This window comes from Canis aureus, chromosome 11, assembly GCF_053574225.1.
Source record: "Canis aureus isolate CA01 chromosome 11, VMU_Caureus_v.1.0, whole genome shotgun sequence".
Taxonomy (NCBI): Eukaryota; Metazoa; Chordata; class Mammalia; order Carnivora; family Canidae; genus Canis; species Canis aureus.
In genome coordinates this window covers 54232059-54255835 of record NC_135621.1, presented here as the reverse complement: position 1 = coordinate 54255835, position 23777 = coordinate 54232059, and the positions used below count along the sequence as shown (strand labels likewise).

Below are 23777 nucleotides of genomic sequence, written 5' to 3'. Positions count from 1 at the left end.
GCTAATTAACTAGCAAACACAAAGTTTCTAGTCGAGGACCTTTTGTACAATCTTCCTACAATGCACCAGCAACAACCAACCATTCTTAAAGTGAAACTTGAAGTCAGCAGATAATATTCTCTTAATCCGAGTTAAGAAACTGTGTGTTAATAGTTCTTAAACTGGGCATAGAATAGGGTCTAGAATCATTTATATAAATCAAAAAGCTAATATGCACAAGGGTTAATTGGCAGACTCATCAGTTACTGCTGTGTAAAGTTCATCTAACCTCAATTAGGTTGACTTCATAAGTAGCCTTTAATATGGTCGCTTTAAACTCAGATAATGCCCCCCACACACACAAAATAATTTTACATTGCAACCGGGTATACACATGTGCACACTGTTGAAAGAAATAATCAGAAAACATTTAACACAAATGTGATATGTTTTCTATCAGGTTAACAGATTTCATTTTTTAAAGCAATACTAGTTTTAACAAAATATATTTTATGAACAATGGACAGGTATTAAATTGATAAAATTTTATTGCTTTGAGGTAAAAATGTAACTATGTTTGAGTACATAGGAAGTGCCATATTTTTATTACTACCTGTGTATATGCTTTACAATGATTTTATTAAGTACATCATATTTCTTAGGAATATGTGTAATGTTTTTACAAGTGTTTGTAAATACTAACTTTTTTCTAGAAGTCACTTGAGACCTGTAGAATTTGTTCTTGTTTTGAATTCACTGAGTACTTTTTTGAATGTTTCTCATTAACTCTTACAGATTATTTTCATAGTATACTACTTTCACTTTCTTTGTAGTCATTTTCTTAGAATTTAGCACATTGCTTGGTCTTAAAAGGTAGATCGAATAAAGGAATGCATGGATGGATGGATGAATTGTGAGTTCTGCTTTTCCATGTTTTGCTGGATTAAATATACCTCTGAAAAATAGGACTGGCTGAATGGAGAGGAGCCTTGGAGGTGGGAGGGAAAGTATGACCAAGACCTGGAGACAGGAAGGAGCATTTGTCATCTATACTCAGCAATGAGGTGGGTCCCAAAAGATAACAGAGTAAGAGAGTTAGTGGAGGAGTAGAACAAAAATAATTTGGGAGGAAGTACAATAAGGGAATGGTAAGGATGATAAACAGAGCAAGGGAAGAGAGAGAAAATTAAACCTAGATGTGTTGACTACTGCCAAATTGCTTGATTCTGATATAGCGATATTTAATGCTGCTTAGAAGCATTTGATAGCCATGTGATGAAGCTTTTTCCATCTTTTATAATGAGTTAAGACATCATCAGGGTTAGCACAGTAATATCTGCTGATATGGAAAGAATTAGGAGATATGGGCTTCATGTATTTAGGATTTGTATTTAAGAAGACCTCTTAAATATTTTAACAAAAAATAGGTCAACCCTAAATAAACTCAGCACTTTATTTTTTCCTAGCACTTAATCAAAATTTACAGTTTTCTCATTTCATTATTTGTGTCCCCCCTCCCCTCCTCCAATGGTAAGCTCCATGAAGTCAAAACCTGTTTTTTTTGTTGTTGTTGTTGTTGTTTTTTTGTATCCATTCTAAATCCTCAGGAATAAATAGAATGCTTTACACATGGTTGTGTAGTGGTGAGGGCATAGATGAATGAATGGAAAGGACACACAGCAGAGCTAGAGGGCTCAGCATATAGAAGTTTGCCTGTAAGCTTTTTGTTTTGAGTTGGGAAGCAGATATTGCAACACTGGGCAAACACAGCAGAAATTTTCATAAGTGATTAAAGCAAGCCAAAATACCAATTGTCTATTATAGCATTCACTGAGTGGCTTAAGGGGCTGCCAGCAAATCCATTAGAAACTCTGTTTATAGAGCATTAGAACTCTGAAATAAAGAAAAGGAAAAAAATTGGTTCAGGATGAATTGTTTCTTATAAAATAGCCAGAAAATTAATTTTTCCAATTAACAATTGTACAGTAACCTTAAAGGATTTTAAAACTCAACATGTACTATACATGCCCATGCTTTTTTATTCCATATTTCTACTTCCACTAGAGTTTTGCATTATATTATATAAAAATCCTTACTCCATGAGCATTACTTGATGAAGTAAACTTGTCATTTAATATGGTAATTAATAAAAAATTGCAAGTGAGAAGTAAAAATTCTTTGGGGTTAAGTGTATTACATTTGAATCCCAGTCATGTGATTTCATAGCAATATTTATCTTCTGAATTTTAATCTCCTCTTTGAATAAATGGAAGTAATAAAGCGGTTTGGTAGCATCCTTATAAAAATGACCAAATAACATATAAAATCATGGGCATAAGCTATGAAACCAGTCAATGGACACAGGTATAAAAATCTTTAATTTTAATTTAGTTTGTTTTCAATGACTAAATGTTTTCAATGACTAAAGCAAGAAAATATGGGGAAGAGAGATAGGGAATTAGCTTTTTCTGAGCACTTGGAGTAGTAGGCATTTTGTTGCGATTATTATTAATCATTCACATATTGTTTTTGCCTCCTTCTGTTTTTCTTTTTCTCTGGAAAATCTCAGACTATTTTCTCATTCTGTTTCTTCCATCTCAACATCCATTTATTAATATTTCTCTTAAACATTTTAAAATGTCTTCCTCTTTTTTGCTCTATTCTGTTTGTCTTTTTTCAAATCTTGCTCTGGTTTACAAACTAGCTCTTCATCTGTTGCGTTAATCTGTTACTGATTTCCTCCAATGCATTTTAAACTTCAGTTGCTCTCTCATGTGTTTTTACAGGTTACCTTTAATTTTCAAATTTGCCTCATTTCAACCCCTCTTTCAGGGCAAATCACTTAAAAACCACTTATTTAATAACCTTTTAAAAGTAGTTGCTCTCTAACTCAAATTTGTTAGTGTATTAATTTTCCTTTTTTTAGGTTTTTTGGTCAGCTGCTTCTGTTTATTCTTTGTAATGCTCTGTTGCAATTTGTTTTCCTCCAGGCTCCTCCCTGAATACATCTTAGTTGGCTTGTAGTGTGGGAATGGCCCCCTGTGTGCATTTGTATTTGTTTTTGCCATGTGTTTGAAAGATGTTATACTAATTTCTTGCCTTTGCATCTCTGACACCAAGAGTTACAAATTAGAGGTTTTAAATTATCGCAAGATACAACCACTTTCTTCTCTTGGAAAAATTTTTTGTCTAGACTCCAGAAAGCCACAAATACCTTGTATCCTTCTCCCGAGGGATGAATTTTTGTATACTGAGAGTGCAGCCTTAAAAGAATAAACAAGACCCAAAACTCCCCTCTCATCCTTACATTAACACTGTAAATGCTGGCCATAACCTTGTTCCATTATAATAAACAATTCCTCCCCGCTGACGCCCATATATTTAAATGAGCTATAGAGGCCTTCTACTGATTGAACTAACATTTTTTTATTACCTGTTCTCTGTAGGGCATTGTAGATTCTCCTGTTACTTTCTTCTCTTCTAAAGCATCCTGACCATCCCCTCACTCTGAGCCCAGGTAAAATGATAGCATGAGGGTTTTTAGATGCCTAAAATTTCTAATATTTTTGATATTAATTAAAACTTAGTAATGCTTTTATCTCAAATCTTGTAACAAATTGTGCTAATGTCAAGAACTGTATCATAAATGAATTGAAATGACTGAGTTTGTAATCATTCTTAAAGACTTTTATTACCTAATATGTGGTGGTAATTTTGGAGTAAAAAGCTACCCCTCGAAGGAATTAGTTGAACAGTATTTGAGTCTCCAAATTGGCTTTTTATTCACTTTTAAGTTTGGCTCATTTTTTTCAGCTCTCACTTTAGTATTTAAATTAGGGATTATAGAATCTTAACCCCAAATTATTAATTAAAATTAAAGGGATAGTGTTTGATACTGTCATGCAAAATGACTATTTTTAACCTCAAATGGAAGTACATTTTCTCAGAATGGCAATTTTGATACACATGCTTCTAAAAAGGTAAAACAATTGCCCAGAGAATACAAGCATTTGGGGATAAATGGTATCTTAACAAACTAGAAATCTTAGATTTTTAACAATGTTAATGTTAATTTCTGAAGAAGGAAAAATTGGGATCCTTCGTAGGATTGGCTCATAGTCATAAATTGCAAAGATAGATACTTAGTTCCTGTAAAGCAAAGGCTTCTGTCATGATTAAAGCCACCAAGAAACTCATACACATGACTGTATTTCCCTCAATCTTACCCAGTGGGGAATTTAGCATAGCATATATATATATATTTATGCTAATGACCATAATCAAAATAGTAACTCTACCTTAATAATTAACCACAAAGAAAGTGCATTTCATAAACTTAAAAGGCAGAAATTAACAGGAGTTGGAACTTAACTATTAAGGATGGAGTCTAGCAAAAAAGGGAAGTCTGGTCTACAGATGGTGAATGAGGAAAATAAAAGCCAAGAATTCTTTTTATATTCAGGCCCAAATTCATATAAAAAACTTCCAAAGCTTTGCTATCAAAATGAATGTCTTTCCATTTAAATAATGAAAGTAATATGTGATTGCAATGCCGTTATAAATAATTACTAATATTAACATGCTGTCAGAGCTGATATGAATATAATTGGTATAGTTGCTTTGGAGAGTACTTATTTGGCAGTACTTAGTGAAACTATGTATAGTCCCTGGAATCCTGCAATTCCACTCTTGGGTATTAGTGCTTCAGGAAAAACCTCACAGAGGTGTATAAGGAAACCTACATTTATCACCAAAGTTGAAGCCAACCTGGAAGTCATTCCAGGGAAGGGGGGAAGTAAAATGAGATAGATACCTAAGATGGATTTTTTCTTACTGATGTAGGAAAAATATTTACTAGATCTATTTGTACCAAAATGGAAAGGTCCCCAAAAGATACTGTTACGTGCAAGAGAGTAAGAAACAGGATGAGATAGATATACCGTAAGTAAATACAAAAAGTAAACTAAACATAAATCAATGCTGTATTTTTTGTACACATGCAAATGAGTACATGGAATTTAGAGATAAACTGAAAGATAAACTGTTGTGATAGAAACAGGGTTGAGAGTTGGAAAAAAGAAAATAATGTAAACAAATGAATAAAAAGGCTAGTGAGGGGCTCTAGATAATATAAAAATTAACCAGGGGCCTGAAGTAATAGCTGGTAATGAATTGAGACAAATAAGATGATTTATGCAGCATATTAATAAATACCAGGTTAACATCTAGAAAGCAGGAGAAGACCTTATATATGCAGTTCATCAAAAATGTGGGATTCTGTTCTTGATCCCAGGAACATCAATAAATGTGAAGTAAGTTAATTCTAATATGTGTACTTAATTTTTCTATGTTTTAAATTTTATGCAAAGCACATAAACTATTTCTACAATCATGGAAGTAGTGAGGGGGAAACCTATCGGACCCACTCTTTTTAAGGGATAGCAAGAGACCAAACCCATTGAAAAGACCAATATATTTTCCTCCAAAACCAAAAGGAATAACAGGGGAAAAAAAAATTTCCTAAACTTTGAGAAGGATTACTTTTTACCATGGAAATAACCTAATGAAAATCTGTGTACTTAGTGGTTTGTCCTCAGTGAAAGCTTATAGCTATGCTGCTCTGTGGGTAAGCATCCTATTTCTGGAGAACATCAAGATCAAAATGACTGGAAGTGCTTTAAGTGGGAGTGGACCTCCAAAATGAACTTAAAGGTGTAGTTGTTCAAAGTCTTTTAATAATCCATTTCCTGGTTCTTAATTCTTTAGTTCTTGATGACTTTTAAATATATATATATATTATAATATATATTATATATATGTGTGTATATAATAAAATTTTAAATATATATATATATATATAATGTGTGTATATAATAAAATTTTTCCCCTGGTATCAGATGTTTTTAATTGATTAGGATCCTTAATTTAAATCTCCAGCCTTTGAAACAGCAGCCAGAAAAGCACTAGAGTAGGCTTTAAGATAAAGTTTCAAAGTCAAAAAATATCAATCATTGTCCTCATCAAAGAAGAAGTAGTAAAAATAAAGAAAAAAGGCAAAGGTAGAACATGAGTTAAAAATGTCTAAGATGCTTTAGAGATGTCAAGTGATTTTCACTTTAATTTTGAGGCCAAATTAAAGGAGTTTCCTTAGAAATTGTCACTATCTTAGAAAACCAAGGAAAAATAGATTCCTTCACCATGTTTCCTCTATTACTACTTTGGCCAAACTGGAATTAGAAACTGAGGTATTATGTTTTTCTTCAATTTGGAATTTGGAAAGCATTCAATGTTCTCTATGGTCATTTCATTTAGAACACTTATTGTTAGGATGTATATTAATTTTAAAATTTAATGAGCTGAGGTCATATTGGTCACAGGAAAATAGTTATGTCAAAGAGATATTAAAGGAGAAAACTCTTTGAAATCATCCCTCCCTATGCAGGTTTACTCCTGGCAAGACAACCGCTCTGTCCTAGACAACTCTACCCAGTCTTGGTCAAAGTGCCTAAAACCACCGACCCAGTGAGTTAGTATATAACTAAATTGGTTGTCTTCCTCCCTCTAAGAAAAAACCCAACCTAAGGCCATCATGCCCTTCAGTCCTTTTTACCATGCTGAACTTAACAGCATAAGATGCAAGTTCATCCTGCATTAGCTGGACTTAGAACTCCATATTGCTTTGTCCAGTCCCTGCTCTGACATGACCACGCATCCAAGTTTGACACTGAAAATTGTTGATAGCCAGGCTCTGTCATCGATATCATCCATCTTTTGTGTTCAGGTTCAATTGATGTTCGTAAAATTTAGCTCTCCTTTGAAGGCACTGCTTGTCTTGGAGTTTTCTCAAAGAGTGGTTCTATTTTCTCTCACCCCATGTGCCAGTGGTCCTAGAGGCTGAGTGGATATCCTCTTTGCTCTTCACTGCTCCTATCCGGTCACTTTTCCTCCCCCTTCTCTCATGTGCCAGTTCCCCTGAGACGCATACAGTCAACCCCTATACTGTCCTTCCTTGCTGCAGGCATCTATCCTTTGGGGAAGTGCTCCTGTGCCCTTCATTCAAGATTTCAGTACCTGCTTAACCGTCCTCCAGCACCACCCTTTTTAAATCAATCATTCCAGTATCCACATAATGATCCCTCCCACCCCCCTCCTGGGTTTTGTTGCCTCCAATTATCTTGTTTTCTACCCCGTATCAGCTGCCCATTTCTATGATCAGACCAAAGATCGTCATTAATAATAACTACCTTTTTATAATCTCAATTTCCAAACATGATACAGTCAGACCACCACTTCTGCAACTCGTCCCTTCATTCTGTTGGTCCAATGGGACCACCGATGCATTGGCACTAACACAATAACTCCTCCAGTGACTGATTTCCTCATGTTTTTTCTTGACCATGTCTTTCAGTAGACCACTCAGTCCTCACTCTCAGCTTTGCTTCCCTTTTCTCCCTTCAGTCCTGCCAACTCAAAAAGGCCTCAATGCTGATGACTGAACTTCTCACATATTTACTACCTATAATATGGCTGGAGAAAAACAAATACCCATTTTGGTGAATTCATTTTAAATCCATGATGACAACCTTAAGTGGGTCCTCAGGGTTCTTTGAAAATCTGTTTCCCAGGTCTGTTCACCCTCTTTGAGACCACTATTTCTTACCGTCTTTCCCTCCAGACTCTTCAGTCTGTCTCCATTCTGAGCTGATGTCCTTGCTGCCTATTTCATTAGTGAAAGACCATTAATGAGGGGATGCCCACACAGGTCTAGCATGAAATCTCTCTACCTCCATCTGAGCCCAGAAGGCTTACCTTGCTCCAGTTAGAATGGCTTCCTTTCCCTGCTCCTATAGTGAAGGTCCAGCTCTCCATTTTGTGAAGTGAATGACCTTTTCTCTGACCCATTCAAGAACATTCCTCTTACAATTATTCCTCTTCTCCCTGAAGAAAGGATTTTTTTTTCCTGCCATATGTGATCATTCTCCTCAGTATACAAATATGTCTCAATGTCTCTAATTGAAAAAACATTATTTTGGTTCCATGTCTTTATACAGCTGCCATCCCATTTTTTTTTCCCTCCACTTTGGAGAAAATGTCCTTGAAAGATTTGTACCCATCTCTATTTTATTTCTATTGAAGTTAAGTCTAATCAAGTATTTCCAAGCACTTACTAAATATTTTCCCGATATTATCACCAATGAACTTGACATTGCCAATTCTATTGAGTTACTCTTTCATTATTTATTTTTAATTTATTCTTTAATTTCAGTAGAGTTAACATACAGTGTTACTAGTTTCAGGTGTACAAAATAGTGATTCCACAACTCTATATTTTTCAGTGCTCACATCCGTGTACTCTTAGGGTTTTCTGTATGTAGAGTGTCATGTCATCTGCAAATGGTGAAGTCTTAATTTCTCCTTACTGATGTGGATTCCTTTTATGTACTTATTTTTTGTTTGACTGCTGTGGCTAGAACTTCGAGTAGTATGTCAAATAAAAGTAGTGAGAGTGGACATCCTTGTCTTTATCCTGACCTTAGAGGAAAAGTTCTCAGGTTTTCCCCCATTAAAGATAACGTTAGCTGTGGGTTTTTCTTAGATGGCCTTATTGTGTTATGTTCCCTATCAACCTAACTCATTTTTTTTTTTCAACCTAACTCATTAAAAGTTCTTATCATGAATTGATGTTGTACTCTGTCACACGATTTTCTGTGTGTATTGAAATAGTCCTATATCCTTTCTCCTACTCATACCAATCCTCTTATTCTTTCTCTCACTAATGTAATACATCACACTGATTTGTGAATATTGAGCCACCTTGTATCCCACTTGATTGTGGTAAGTGATATTTTTAAATGTATTGTTGGATTTGGCTTATTGTTACTTTCTTGAGGATTTTAAATATCCATAGATAAGTTCTTCAGAGATGTTGGCTTGTAGTTCTTTTGTAGTGTCATTATCTGGTTTTGCTGTCAGAGTAATGCTGGTTTCATGGAATGAATTTAGAAACTTTCCTTTCTCCTGTAATTTTTTTTTTTTTTGGAATAGTTTGAGAATAGGTATTAAACTCTTCTTTAAATGCTTCATGGAATTTTCCTACGAAGCTCTCTGGTATTCAGCTTTTTTTTGGTTGGGAGTTGATTACTGATAAAATTTCATTGCTGGTCGTTGGTCTGTTCAAATTTTCTATTTTTTCCTGATTCATTTTTGGTGTAACTTTGGTATATGTTTCTAGGAATTTATCCAATTGTAGGTTGTCCAATCTGTTGACATAAAATTTTCCATAATCTCTTAGAATCTTTCCTATTTCTGTGGCATCAGTTGTTTTTCCTCTGATTTCTGACTTTGAGTCCCTGCTCCCCTACTTTTCCTTTGATGTGTTTGGCTAAAGGCTTATCAATTTTGTTGATCTATTTAAAGAACCAGCTCCTGGTTCCCTTGATCTGTTTGATTTTTATTTTAACTGTTTTAGTTTTTTTAAGATTTATTTTTTGAGAGAGTTGGGGGAGGGGGCAGAGGAAGAAAGAATCCTGAAGCAGACTCTTTGCTGAGCATGGAGCCTGACATGGGGCTCAATCCCAGAACCCTGAGATCATGAGTTGAGCCAAAATCAAGAGGCAGATACTTAACCAACTGAACCACCCATGTGCCCCTGTTTTAGTTTTTATTTCATTTATTTCTGCTCTTAATGTTCATTATTTCTTCTGGTTTGGGGTTGTTTGTTCTTTTTCTATCTCCTTTAGGTGTAATTTTAAGTTGAGATTTTTCTTCTTGAGATAGGTTTGTATTGCTATAAACTTCCATCTTAGAATAGCGTTTGCTGCATCCCAAAGATTTTGGACCATTGTGTTTTCATTTTCATTTGTTTCCTGTGTTTTTCAATTTCTTCTGTCATTTCTTAGTTGACCCACTCATTGTTGGGTAGCACGTAATTTTAACCTAAATATATTTATACTTCTTCCAGATTTTCTCCTGTAGTTGATTTCTAGTTTCACAACATGTGGTTGGAAAAGATGCGTGGTAGGACTTTGACCTTTTTTAATTTGTTGAGACTTGTCTTGTGGCCTAATAAATGATTTATTCTAGAGAATTTTTCATGTGTACTTGAAAAAAATGTCTATTCTGTTTTAGGATGAAATGCTCTTGTGCTTCCTACTTTTCTTACTCCATCTTGTATTTCCTTTCGACTCAGAGTCCTGTAGGGCTGGTTTAATAATCATGATTTCCTTTAAGTTGTGTTAGGGAAACTCTTTAATTTTTAATTTTCTTTCTGTTCTGAATGATACCTTTGCTGAATAGATTATTCTTGGCTGCAGGGTTTTACCTTTCAACACTTTGAATATATTATGCCATTGTCTTCTGTACTGGAAAGTTTCTGCCGAAACAGCTGCTGATAGCCTTTTGGTGTTTCCCTTGTATGTAACTGTTTTCTCTTGCTGCTTTAAAAAATTTTTTGTCTTTATTATTACTTTTTGTAATTTTAATTTGTGTCTTGGGGTGATTTTTTTTTTTTTTTTGAGGGCTCTCTGTGCATCCTGAATAGATTTGTTTCCTTTCTAGATTTGGGATGTTTTCAGCTATTACTTCTCCAAATATATTTTGTGCCTCCTTTTCTCACTTTTCTTTTGAGATCTCTTTAATGTGAATGTTACTATGCTTGATGGTGTTGCTGAGTTTAAGAAGTCTATTCTCATTATGCAATACTTGTTTCTCTCTCACCTGTTCAGTTTGATTGCTTTGCTTTCTCTGTCTTCCAGCTCACTGATCTGCTATTCAGTTTCCTCTAGTCAATTTATCTAGTATATTTTTAATTTCTTCATCTCTGGTTCTTTTTCGTTCTTTTTGTTGAGATTCTTACTGAGACCTGCCACTCTTAAGTCCAGTGAGTATCCTTATGACACTTCTTTAATTTTTTTATTCTTTATCTCCATTTTGTTTAGCTCTTTTGTTGTGATTTTTGTCCTGTTGTTTAATTTGAGACATAGTCTTCTGTCTTCTCATTTTGTCTCTTTGTGTCTGTTCTTACCTGTTAGGAAAGTCACCTAGGTCTCCTGCTCTTGAAAGTAATGGCCTTATGAAGAATTCCTATAGTGCCCTTGTTCAGAGGCTGGCACTTTAGGGATATCTCCTATGTATACTGAGTACACTCAACTTTTATGAGTCAACTGCATTTGCTTTCAGTCCAGGCATCTGCAATGTTTTCTTTGTCTGTTGTGGGCAGGGTATGGTCCCTGTGTTAGTGGGCCAGTCTGGGGCTGCCTTCAACCTGAGTTAAGTCAGACCAGGCATTTGCCAGAGATGCAGTAATGCCAAACTGCTGGGCACTTTGCTTGTTTTGTCTTGGGGGAAGCTTAGTTGGTGGGTGGGGTTACAGTCCTATCTGATGGATAGGACTCACTGCTGGGTTGCCCTGGGACTGGTACATGGGGTTCTCTTCCCTTCTCCCTGGGGCAGGAATCACTTAAGAGTGCTTTGGCCTCTGTTGGGGTGTCTTGTACATTGTCAGGCTTGTTGGGACCATTTTATTTTTTTTTTAACTTTTTGTATATTTTTTATTGGAATTTGATTTGCCAACATACAGCATAACACCCAGTGCTCAACCCATCAAGTGCCTCCCTCACTGCCCATCACCCAGTCACCCCATCTCCCCACCCACCTCCCCCTCCACTACCTCTTGTTTGTTTCCCAGAGTTAGGAGTCTCTCATTTTCTGACACCCTCTCTGATATTTCCCACTCATTTTCTCTCCTTTTCCCTTTAATCCCTTTCACTATTTATTATTATTATTATTATTTTATTGGAGTTCAATTTGCCAACATTTAGCATAACACCCAGTGCTCATCCCGCCAAGTGCCCCCCTCAGTGCCCACCACCCAGTCACCCCAACCCCCCACCCACCTCCCCTTCCACTATCCCTTGTTCATTTCCCAGAGTTAGGTGTCTCTCATGTTTTGTCACCCTCACTGATTCCCTTTCACTATTTGAAAGACTCCCTGCTGAGTAGATAGTCTGACCTGGGGCTCAATTCCAGGACTCCAAGATCATGACCTGAGCCAAAGGCAGCTGATTAATCAACTAAGTAATGGGGAGGGGTCGGGGGAATGGTCTACTCTTTCTAAGCTGTACTTAGTGGGGCTTTTTTGTGTGTTTTCTCTTTAAGAGTGAGGACTCAGTTTCCTCTCCCTCCTGCCTCTCCCAGATCGAGGCCATGGATTCTTAAAGTTCTAAGTGTTAAGCCCCACTGATTTTAAGAACTCACAAATTTAGGCCCCTCTTGGTTTCAAAGGGAGATGTTTAGGAAATTTGTCTTGCCACTGCCAGGTCCCTGGTGACTGATGTGGGGTCTACTTCTGTTCTCTCTCCATGCCTGCAGTATCCCTCCCTCCCATAGACAATCCTGTGTGTTGCTTTGGTTCCTGACTGTGTCTCCTCCCTCCATCCCCTCTTTATTGTGATCTCTTCTCTACATTTAGCTGTGGAAAGTCTATCCTGTCAGTCTTGGGGTTGTTTTCTTTATTATGTACTCTGATGTGGGATTAACTAGGTGTAATGATTGGATGAAGGGAGCCTGGGATCCTCCCACTCTGCCATCTTCCCTGGAAATCCCTATTGATTTATTCTTAATTCTTACTTGATCTCATTATAGCAAAGGGCATGGTTGATCACTCCTTCCAGAATACTTCATTTAGCCTTCAGGACAATAATATTTTTTTCTCCACTTGTGCCCTTATCATGATAACTTCACAGTATCACAGATACCCATGGACCAATTTTCAAATTTTTACCCTTTCTCTTTTCATTGTGTTGATCAAGTCCAGTTTTTAAAACCATCTTTAGCCCTGATCTTGCCCATGAAATTCAGACTTCTTCAGTCTCTATACTTGGATTTATAAGTGAAGTCTGAAATTCATCCCCCAAAAGACTGAAATCTTGTTTATGATTCTGCTTTTCTCAGAATTGTCTCCATTTGAATAAAAAGTTCCGTTTACTCAGTAGGTCAAGATCAAAGTGTAAGAATCATCTATAACTCCTTTCCTTTTCTTAAAATTTCTTTCTCTCTCACAGTTCCAATGCAGTTCAGTGGCAAAATGAGCCTGTTTCTTCTTTGAAATATAACTAGGATCTAATTACTCTTCATACCGCCATTGATATTGAGATACTATCTCAGCTGAACTCTTGTGATAACATTCTAGCTGGTCGATCTCTTTTAACTTTTATCCCCCACAAACTAATCTCGCCAAATAAGCCAGAACAGTTCTTTAAAAAGGCAATTCTAGTCAAGTAACTCCTCAGCTCCAAATTGTCCAAAACCTTCCAAGCTCTCTCAGAATAAAATACAAATCCTGAACTTGGGGGCCATGTAAAGGATTCATTTATCCAGACTCCAATTTATTCTCTTATTCCCACCATTCATCCCTGAGCTCATTGTACCAGCCATACTAACTTCCTTTCCATACCTCACACAATAAGCCATATTCCTGTCTCCTACCTTTGCATTTTGGGGAAAACGCTTCTCTGACTCTGAGCTCTCCCTCATCTATGTAACTTGCTACCTCATTTTATTTTGGTCCCAATTACGAAATTGCCCCTTCAGTGAGGACATTTCTGACTCTTTATCTAAAAGAATACCACTGACTCTTCCATCTATCCATTTATTCTGCATTTACTTTCCACTCCTCTGACTTTTATTTTTATCATGTCTGTTCTAATTAAAATCATTATATGGGCATGGCCTATTTTATTCACTGTTATTCCTTATTATCTAGAAAAGGACCCAGCATTATAAAAAGAGCTCAGTAAATAGTGTATGGATGAGTGAATAAATCCATGAATATCCTTTGGCAGTACACAAAGAAAAACAATAAGTTTTTTTTTCCAATTTACCATTTTTCAATTTAGCGTATTGTGGTGGCAATACATAACAGATTATATTTAAGTCATAACCTTTTTTTTTTTTTTTTTTTTTTTTTTTTTTTTTTTTTTTTTTTAGTATTAAATGAAGGTAAACATGGTCTTGGACTTCTGGATATGGAAAAGGAGACATTGAGAGGCTGAAAAGAGGAGGAAAAGGAACCCTGTAATCAATAGAAAATATCAGAAAAGACCATTTGAAGGGGGCACCACTAATACACATTTGAAACAAGCCGTGGATATGTTGTATGAAACCTTTTAGGGTATCTAAAGAAGTTGAAGTAATTTTTCAGGGGAGTAAATGTAAAGCATATCTGTTGTTTGGGATTTTTAACTTGTAAAATTCATGGCTGAAGTTACAGTGAATATGGAAGGGATGATTTCCTTATGAAATCTGAACTCTTCACAATTCTAGGTGTACTATTCTTCCAACCAAGACTTCCACCTCCATCAAACCCTTTCCTTGTGACTACTTTCCCAAAGTCTTGACACAAAGAATGATATTGGTAAAAACTTCTCCATTCCCATTCATGACTCAGTTTCAAGCCCCTCCACTTACATACTGCTGTCTTCAATCCATGAATATTATGTTCTTTTTCACCTTCTCCCCATTTCTTTTTATGCTTCCTTACCTGTGTCATCTCTGAATTATAGCTTCCTTTTATATACCATCTCCCTTCTTGTCCCTCTTTTTCAGTTCTTTGCTTTTGGAAAAGGAAAAATACTAGGCAAAGGCAATTCCTCATCCACTCACTACCTACGTTTGAATTTTAATTTAATGAAAAATAAACATCAACTCCAACTAATTTTACTTCATGTTCATGACCACCAACTTCAAGTGAGCCTTTGGAAATGCCTTTGCTGGTCATCTTGATTGCTTCCCCCCTGTATTTTATTTCTAGCCTTTATTTCCTTTAGGTTTCATTAGCTATTCCTTTTCTATATTTATATAATGTCTTTGATCATTGATTTTTAGCACTTATTCATTTTTAATGTATTCTTTTAAAGCTATAAGCTCTACTCATAAAGGAGTTTAACTGTAACTCATAGGTTTCCTATGTCCTATTATGTTTTGACCAGTTAGTCAAAATGTTCTAATTTTCATTGTGATTTCTTTTTTGACCTAACAATTTTTAAAAGAATATCATATTTCAAACGTTGAAGGTTGTGTTATTAGTTTTGAGGTCAATTCTGTGATGTTCAGAGAATATACTGAGATTTAAATCCTTTAAAATTTGCTGAAACTTTCTTTAAGGCCAGCCATGTAAAAAAAAAAAAAAAAATTCCATTTGAAATGACTGTAAACTATGTACCTATTTGATGTCAGGTTACATGTGTCAGTTACATTAAATTTATTAATTGGATTGTTCAAATATTCTGTAATAGTTCTATCAGTTACTAAAAGATGTTTGTTAAAATCTGTCTACGGTTTGTGTATTTTTTTTCTGTTCTAATTTACTTAATATATTGTGAAGCTATGAGACTGGAGGCCTACAAACTTAGAATCATTATACCTTCAGTCGACTGAAACTTGTATCATTATGAAGTAGTCTTTTTTCTCTGGTAGTTTTGCCTTAAGTTCTATTGATATATTAATATGACAATATAGCTACACCAGCTTTATTTCTATTATTGACAGATGGTTTTCAACCTTTTTGCTTTCAGTCATTTTGTATCCTTAGAGTTAAGACCTGTCTCTTGGAGCAGATATTGTCTATGTTCCCTCCATTCCCTTGGACCACTTACATATCCATTCCTGTGCATACCAGCTTATCAACATCCAACACTTAAATCAATTTTGAGGACTGCCCTCAGGCTGCAGCACCCACTTTGCCCATAGGCAAAAGTGTCCAGAAATACCTGGGAATTAACATTCCCCAGAGGCACCCCTTAACTTATGACTGACAGGTATGGAAGGATGAGTACCTCAGTTTGCTTGAACTTTGGCAGGGTTGTGCACTTTGCAGTACTTTCTAGGATTTCCTCACTGTTTTAAGCACAAATCATGCCCTCTGGCAGCTGACTTGACAGCGTCCTCTTGATATACTGCCTTGCCTTCCCTATATCACATCTTCTCCTATCCTTGTTAATAGGCTACTTACACTTGATTCCTTGGCACAATGTCTGCTTCTAAAGTAATCCAAACAAAGAGGGTTTTTGAAACAAGTTTTCAAATCTAGTTTGAGGTTTGTATATTCGACTATTACTATTTTACACTTAATAAAATTACTGACTTAAGGATTTAAATCAATCAATGACTATTTGATTTGTATTTATGCTACCAGTTCTAGGCACTTTAATTTTTAAGGATTTTCAAGTGTTGTGCCTCTTGTTGGCTAATAAGCCATACATTGTTCTGCCATTCTTAGTAGTTTTTAGTTATTACAATATGCATTTTGACTTACTAATGTCTGCTATAAATGAGTACTGTTATTTCCTATAGCCATTCTTTTATTAAGGACTTCAGATGATTTGATGCTCATAGGAAATCATTGATATAGATAAGCCTATATTACATTGGTAAGTCAACATTCTAAGCTGGATATATTTAATCAAGAGACCATACTTTTAAGGCAAACACAATATGTGGTATAAAAGATGCTCAAAAGTATTGATTTATTCCTTCCAATTAAAAATATAAAATTGTAAATGAAATCTTGTGCCATTGTTCTTACCTGACGTTTGCAAATAAAGAGTTTACCAACCTCTCTCCTCTCTAATTTTAAAGATCAAAAAGAAAAAAAAAATAGTAGCACTTTGGAAAATCACAGCCTACTGTTAGCATTAGAAGTGGGGTTTACGGAGTCTTGCCTGATTGATTAGGACACCGTGTACTGAAAGGAGGATGTACTTTCAGGTGGACTCTAAATGATAAACCTTGAGATTACACTTCATTGATAGTCTTTGTCATAAGATCAATAAATGCCAAGATTTCCACATTCCAAAGTCCAGAAATGGCACAGTGATATGGCCCACAATGTTAGGTAACACATTTGTGGGGTAGGGAAAGGTAGTAAGGAGGAGATAGTGTTATAGTTTGAAGACCCACAAAACTTAAGTGCTAGGGATTTGATGTTTCTGCTTTGCTTTTAACGCAAAGGGATTAGAGAAAATACATGCAAACACAGTTGCCTTTATCACTGGCTTCATTTTTAGTAGCAATAATGGTAAAGAGGAGAAGATTAACATTATATGTGCATTTACATATATATGCAGAAGTATGGAACTAAAGAATACAGATGAGGTTGAAAAAGAAATTAGCTTACTCAGTGCCTTTATGGAAATGAATATTGAAATCCAATTATGTAGAATCCTTTCTATAATACTACCCTGTATCAAAGAGAGTTCTGAATCAAATGGTTTTATTTTGGACCCTTCATACCCAATAACCCCACTGCCCTTTGTCTGTGGATTTAAGGACTGACTTAGTCATTCCCTGCCCTTAGTTCTTTGATGCCAGCTATGAGTGAGGAAAGATGGATATTAGTCCCCTGCTGTATATGATACTGAATGTGTAAGTGCTTTATGAGAAAACCCTGTCAGAAGATCACAATGTATTTCGGTGTCTGGGGTTTTGTCTCCTTAAGCAACTTTAGAGTAATGAGATCAGTCAGAGAAAGCTAAATAGTTCCTGATAGTGGGCTGGAACAGAGATAGGACGTAAATAGAACGGTGGCTCATAATATTACAGTAAAACTGGGGTAACTGCAGCCTTGGTAATAGAGATGGAGAGAAAGGGAACTCTTGGCAAAAATGCGAAGTCAGCAATGCCTGTTACCACCACCCTTATAAGCCTTCTCTTCATAACTCAAAAGTGACCAATACCATTCAAACAGTCAGCTTTTACTTAGTTTTCCCTTTATAAGAGTAACTAATATACCCACTAGTTATCATGCTGTGTCAGAGATAGATATATCAGACTTTTAGAAATTGATATACTAGTAAAACATAGAGCTAACTCTCTTTGCTCATTTTCTGCACTTGGCAAAAGTGTTTATAGATATTTAGATTTGCATGTGACTTTTTTACAAAAGAAAGGTCATTGATTAGGCTGATGCAAGTTAAGTCCTATGAGATAATGAATTGTAAATACATTTTCTCATTGGCACGAACTCAGACCTTTCTTTGTCACTAAGATGTAAATTCCTGAGGATGGCATACAATGTTATTTACATTGCACATACTCCTAGCAAATCCAGTCAAAGATTTGGGTTAGAAGAAGAAAGTTCTTATCAATTACGTTTCAGGAGCCAGTGAGAAGGGTGAATTTGGGCAATGAGAAGGACTTGAAGTCCTAACGTTTGGCTACTATACCTACAGTTCTATAAGATTCGTTTTAATGAATTGGAGAAAAAAACGTGGAGTGATCCAGGAGAATCTGATATTTTTTTTCTTTTTACTTAGATCATAGGAGATACTAAAGTTTTTATACTCCAGCTAAGAATAAATTTTACCATATTTATAGAAGAATTTCAAGCAAATGAACCTTTGGAAGTATGACATCTTGTCCTTCATTGTTAAAATCCTCAATGAGGGGGAAAAAGACTAAAAGCAGGATATTATATTTCTTTTCCCATTTTTGTGTATTTTAACCTGTTTTCTCTGCATCATTATTATAATGGGTGCACAAAGGTTCAAAATGTAAACAAAGGGTGGTGTTCATGAGTCCTATAATTTAGCACTGTATTTTGCTTTAAAATCCAGAATGCTGAAAATGCATGTGAAATTTCTGTGTAAAATAGTTGCACCTTCTTCCAAATGCTAATTTACTATAATTTTGGCAGCCAGTTTTTGAAAGTAGACTCTTACCTGTTTTGAAATGAACCTATGCTAATTGTTTGTTTTAGTTAAAATGTGCTGGTCTGAGGCAGATTTGTAACATAGTTTTGATCCTCACCATCACATTATTGCTTATTTTCTTCCTTTCACCTATTATTAGAATCACAAGATTTCCCATACATAATTCACTTAAGACTGAAAACAAGATCGATCAATAGATTGATGGGCCAATAGATATACTCTATTGGTAGATAATACATTTTCCTTCTTTTTTTTTGGAAGTTAATGTTCCATGAGGCCAGGAGTAGGATTTTAATGAAAAAATGTACATTGTGAAATACTAGTAATGTAAAATTCTTATGTGAGGTACTTGGGAAGATACCCTTTCACAATTAGCTGAAAGAAAAAGACTACGCAGCAAGTGCACCCAACAATTTGTGCAAGATGTATACTTCCTATGGGGATTAGATAACTGGATTTAACTGGATTTAAAAAAAAAAAGAAAACAGTGAAATGGACTTTTGGGGGTACAGATCTATGAATTTTAACACATATGTAGAATTATGTCATTACACCCCAATCAAGAGATAAATCCGTTCAATCAGCCAAGAAACACCCTCATGTTATTCCATTTGGAGCCACACCCCTCCCTTAACATCTGACAGTGAGCTGTTCTATATCACTACAATTTCATCTTTTGAGAATGTCCTATAAATTATGAAGTACACAACCATTTGAGACTATCTACTTTCACTCAGTGTATTGCCTTTGAGATTTAGCCAAATCTTTGCATGTATCCATAGTGCGTTATTTTTAAATTGTTGACTAATATTCTACAGTGTGGATGTACCATGGTCCATTTATTCATTCACCCATTGAAGGACATTTGGGTGGTTTCTAGCTTGGGGAATTAAGAAATAGTTGCTTACAAATATTTACATACAGGTGTTAGTGTAAACATATACTGCCATTCTAGGTTAAATATCTAGGATAGACATTAATCACTTACCATAATCATATAGTAAGTGTACATTTAGCTTTGTAAGAGACTGTCAAATTGTTCTCCAGAGTAGATGGACCATTTTGCATTTGTACTAACAATGTATTGGAGTTCTACATTTGCTCTGCATCCTTGCTAGCCCTTGGTATTGTCAAGAGTTTAGTTTTTCATGTTCCTTTAAGTAGGTAGTGTTGTTCTTATTTTTCCAATAATTATGTTGAACATAATTTGTGTGCTTATTTGCAATAAGTATACCCTCACTGATAAAATACATGTTCACATATTTTGCATATTTAAATGAGTTTTATTTACATATAGATAAAAGTCCTGTGTCCAAAATGTAAAATTTAAATATTACCTTCTAGTCTGTAGCTGGACTTGTATTCTGTATATAGAAACTATTATAGATGAATAGTTTTACATTTTGATGAGGCCTAATTTATTATCCCTCTCTCTGCCATCATGGATTTGTGTTTTTGGTATAATTTCTAAGAATTCTCTGACTAAGGCCATAAAGATTTTTTTTTCTGAAAGTTTAATGTTTTACATGTAGATCTAACACATTCGGAGTTAATCTTTACAAGGTATGAAATTTAAGTCAAATTTTATTTGTATTTTTGGCACACGGATGTCCATTTTTTCCAACATCATTTGTTAAAAAGATCACCATTTCTCTGTTGAATTGCTTTTGTACCTTACATAAAATATCGATTCACCATTAGACACATTTCTAAATATCACATGGGTTAAACAAGAAATCTCAGAAATTTAAAAGTATTTTTAACTAATGAAAAGTACAACGTACCCAAACATATGGGATGCAGTGAAAGCGGTGCTTAATGTGAAATTTATTGAAAGCATATATTACAAAAGAGAATAGATCTGTAATCATTGATCAAGGTTTCCACCACAGAAAACTAGAAAAGGAAGAGCAAATAAGCTCCAAAGAAGAAGAAGAAAAATAATACAGATGAGAGTAGAAATTCATGAATTTGAAAATAAGAAATCAATGGAGAGAAACAAAACCAAAACTCATTATTAGAAAAGATAAAATTTATCTTTAGATGGGATAAATAAGAAAAAGCAAGAGAATAGAAATCAATAATATGAGAAATAAGAGATATAACCATAGATCCAATAGACATGAAATAGATAATACTGGAATACTATAAACAACTGTATGCTCACAAGTTTGATAATCTAGATGAAACTGATCATTTCTTGAAAGATGTCATTTCCCAAAACTCAAGAAAAAATAGACTATCAGCATAATCCTATATTGATGAAAGAAGTTTAATAAAAAGTTTTCCAAAATAAAAAGTACCAGACCCACAGGCTTTATAGTTGAATTTTACTAAACATTTAAGGGAAGTACTATTTCAATTTGCTAAAATCTCTTTCAGAAGATAGAAGCAGATGGAATATTTCCTAACTCATTCTATGAGGCCAATATGTACCCTAATTCCAAAATCTAACTCACATGTTATAATATTTCACGTAGACTATAAATTTATTAAAGTGGCCACTAAAGGGTAAGAGGCTTAGGAAATAAGAGCATTTTCCTTTCTGTGCACATCGAAATACATTTTTTGATACACTGGTATGAGAGAACTGTCTATCAATAAACTACTGATAGGCAGTTCCACAGAACTTCTATTTCATGTTTCTTCTCAGCCTTCTATAGCTTTAAGCCTAGCAAACTCAGGTGGGTGCTTTAAAAGTTAATAAGTGTGTTTTTTTTTTTTAAGTGTGAACTTGGGTCCCAAGATAACATTTTAACCTCCTTATGAACATATGAAAACAGAAAATACTTTCTCTACAGGGTAGCTAAAATAGGCCAAATTGATAATGTCTGTTTATTAACCATTTATGCATTACTAATAAAATTACAAGGAAGAAATCACAAAGACATTTTAAGTAAAGAAAACTAGACTAATAGCTCTAATGAAGATAGATGAAAAAATCCGTACCAAAGTAACATATAAAATGAATTGTACACCATGACCAAGTGAGGTTTATTCCAGAGAAGACTGGTTAAACATTTAAAAATAATAATAATGTACTTTATCACAACAGGCTGGAGAATTCAGTGGTCATGACCATATATAAATATATATTAAAAAATCCACCAATTCATGATAAAAATCTCCATAAACTAGGACTACAGAAGAGCTTCCCCAACTTGACAAAGCATATCTACAAAAAAATCCTACAGATTACATGATACTTAGTAGGAACTATAAACATTCTCACTGTGATCAAGAATTAAAGGACATCCTTTCTCCCTTTTTAACATCATTTTGGAAATTCTAGGTACTGCAAAAAGACAAAAAAGGAAATAGAAAGTATTCATATAGGAAAGGAAAAATTAAACTATCCTTGTTCGCAGGCTACATAATCATCTATATAGAAAATCTGTAAAAGTAACAAAAATCCCCTGGAATTAATAAAAGGATGTTGCATAATACAAAGTGAATACACAAAAGTAAACTGTTTTCCTACATGTCAGAAATGAACAAATGGAATTTGAAATTAAACAGTACAATTCATATTATCCCCAAAATGAAATACTTAAGGTATGAATCTAATCAAATGTATACAAAATCTAAATGAGTAAAACTACAATTTAATTTTTAGAGTTATTGTAAATGATATTGTTTTTGTAGTTTTAGTTTACTAAGTATTCATTGCCAGTATATAGTACACATTTTTTTATTTGCACAGTGCAACTATTCTAAGCTTATTCTGGATTAGTTTTATAAAATTCTTGAGATTTCTATGTTGAAAATCATGGCATCTGTAAATAGGAACACCTTTAAAAAAAATTAAATTTGCCAACAGATAGTATAACACCCAGTGCTCGTCCCATCAAGTGCCCTTCTTAGTGCCTGTCACCCAGTTACCCCATCCCTCCACCCCCTCCCTTTCTGCAACCCTTTGTTTCACAGAGTTAGGAGTCCTCTTTCATGGTATGTCTCCCTCTCGAATTTTTCCCACTCAGTTCAATAGGGACAGCTTTATTTCTTCCTTTTCCATTTACCTGTCTTTCCTTTTCTTACACAATTGCACTATAAGGACTTATAGACAATTTTGAGGGGATCCCTGGGTGGCTCAGCAGTTTAGCACCTGCCTTTGGCCCAGGCCGAAATCCTGGAGTCCCAGGATCAAGTCCCACCTCGGGCTCCCGGCATGGAGCCTGCTTCTCCCTCCTCCTGTGTCTCTGCGTCTCTCTCTCTCTCTCTCTGTCTGTTATGAAAAAATAAATAAAATCTTTAGGAAAAAAAAAGAACTTATAGACAATGTTGAATAAATTTGTATGAACTTCCGTGCCTTGATCCTGATGTTAAGAGGAAGACATTTAGTCTCTCACTGTTAAATGTGAATATGGCTCTGTTTTTGTAGATAAGATTTAGGAAGTTCCTCTGTATTCCTAATTTGCTAAGAGACTTAATCATGAATGGATATTTATGAATCAATTGACATGATTATGTGGCTTATCTCCTTTGGACTGTTAATATGGTAGATTACATGGATTGATTTTCTAGTATTGAACCAGCTTCACATTTCCAGGATAAACCCCAACTGGTTATGGTTCCTTACTTCTGTAAGATCTGCTGATATTTTTTGCAGGGTTATGTTTGAAAAGGTAGATGAAAAGTATTTTACATTGTGAGATAATGTTGTGGGATTTTTTTTTTTGTACTGTTATTGTCTAGTTATAGAGTCATATTACTGAAGGTATCATATGGGTTCCTTTTTCTGTTTTATAAAAGATTGTGTAAATTGGATTCTTCAAATTCTTAGAATTGACCAGTAAGATCTTCTGAGCCTGGAGATTTTTTTTTTTTAAATTTTCACTATGCATTTTGTTTCTTTAAAAATTATAGGACTACTTGTATTATGTATTTCATATTGTGTGAGTTTTAAAATTTGTGGCTATTGATAAATTGGGCTTGAGTTGTTAAATTTATTGCATAGAGTTGGTAGTATTTCCTAATAATCATTTGATATCTGTAGGATCTGTAGTGATATCCTACCCTTCACTTCTTTTTTTTTTCTACCCTTCACTTCTGATGCTAGTAATTTGTGTCTTCTCTTTGTCAGTATCATTA

The 23777-nt window shown here is 34.8% G+C and overlaps 1 long non-coding RNA gene across 1 annotated transcript in view; it reads left to right on the top strand.

Moving 5' to 3' along the window:
* The window catches only part of LOC144323076 (uncharacterized), a 33171-nt gene extending 16688 nt beyond the window's left edge, over window positions 1-16483 (top strand). Inside the window, exons 2-3 of the long non-coding RNA XR_013388618.1 lie at window positions 3426-3496; window positions 13966-16483. This is a non-coding gene — a long non-coding RNA (uncharacterized LOC144323076). The remainder of the gene's footprint in view (window positions 1-3425; window positions 3497-13965) is intronic.
* The last annotated feature ends 7294 nt before the right edge of the window (window positions 16484-23777 follow it).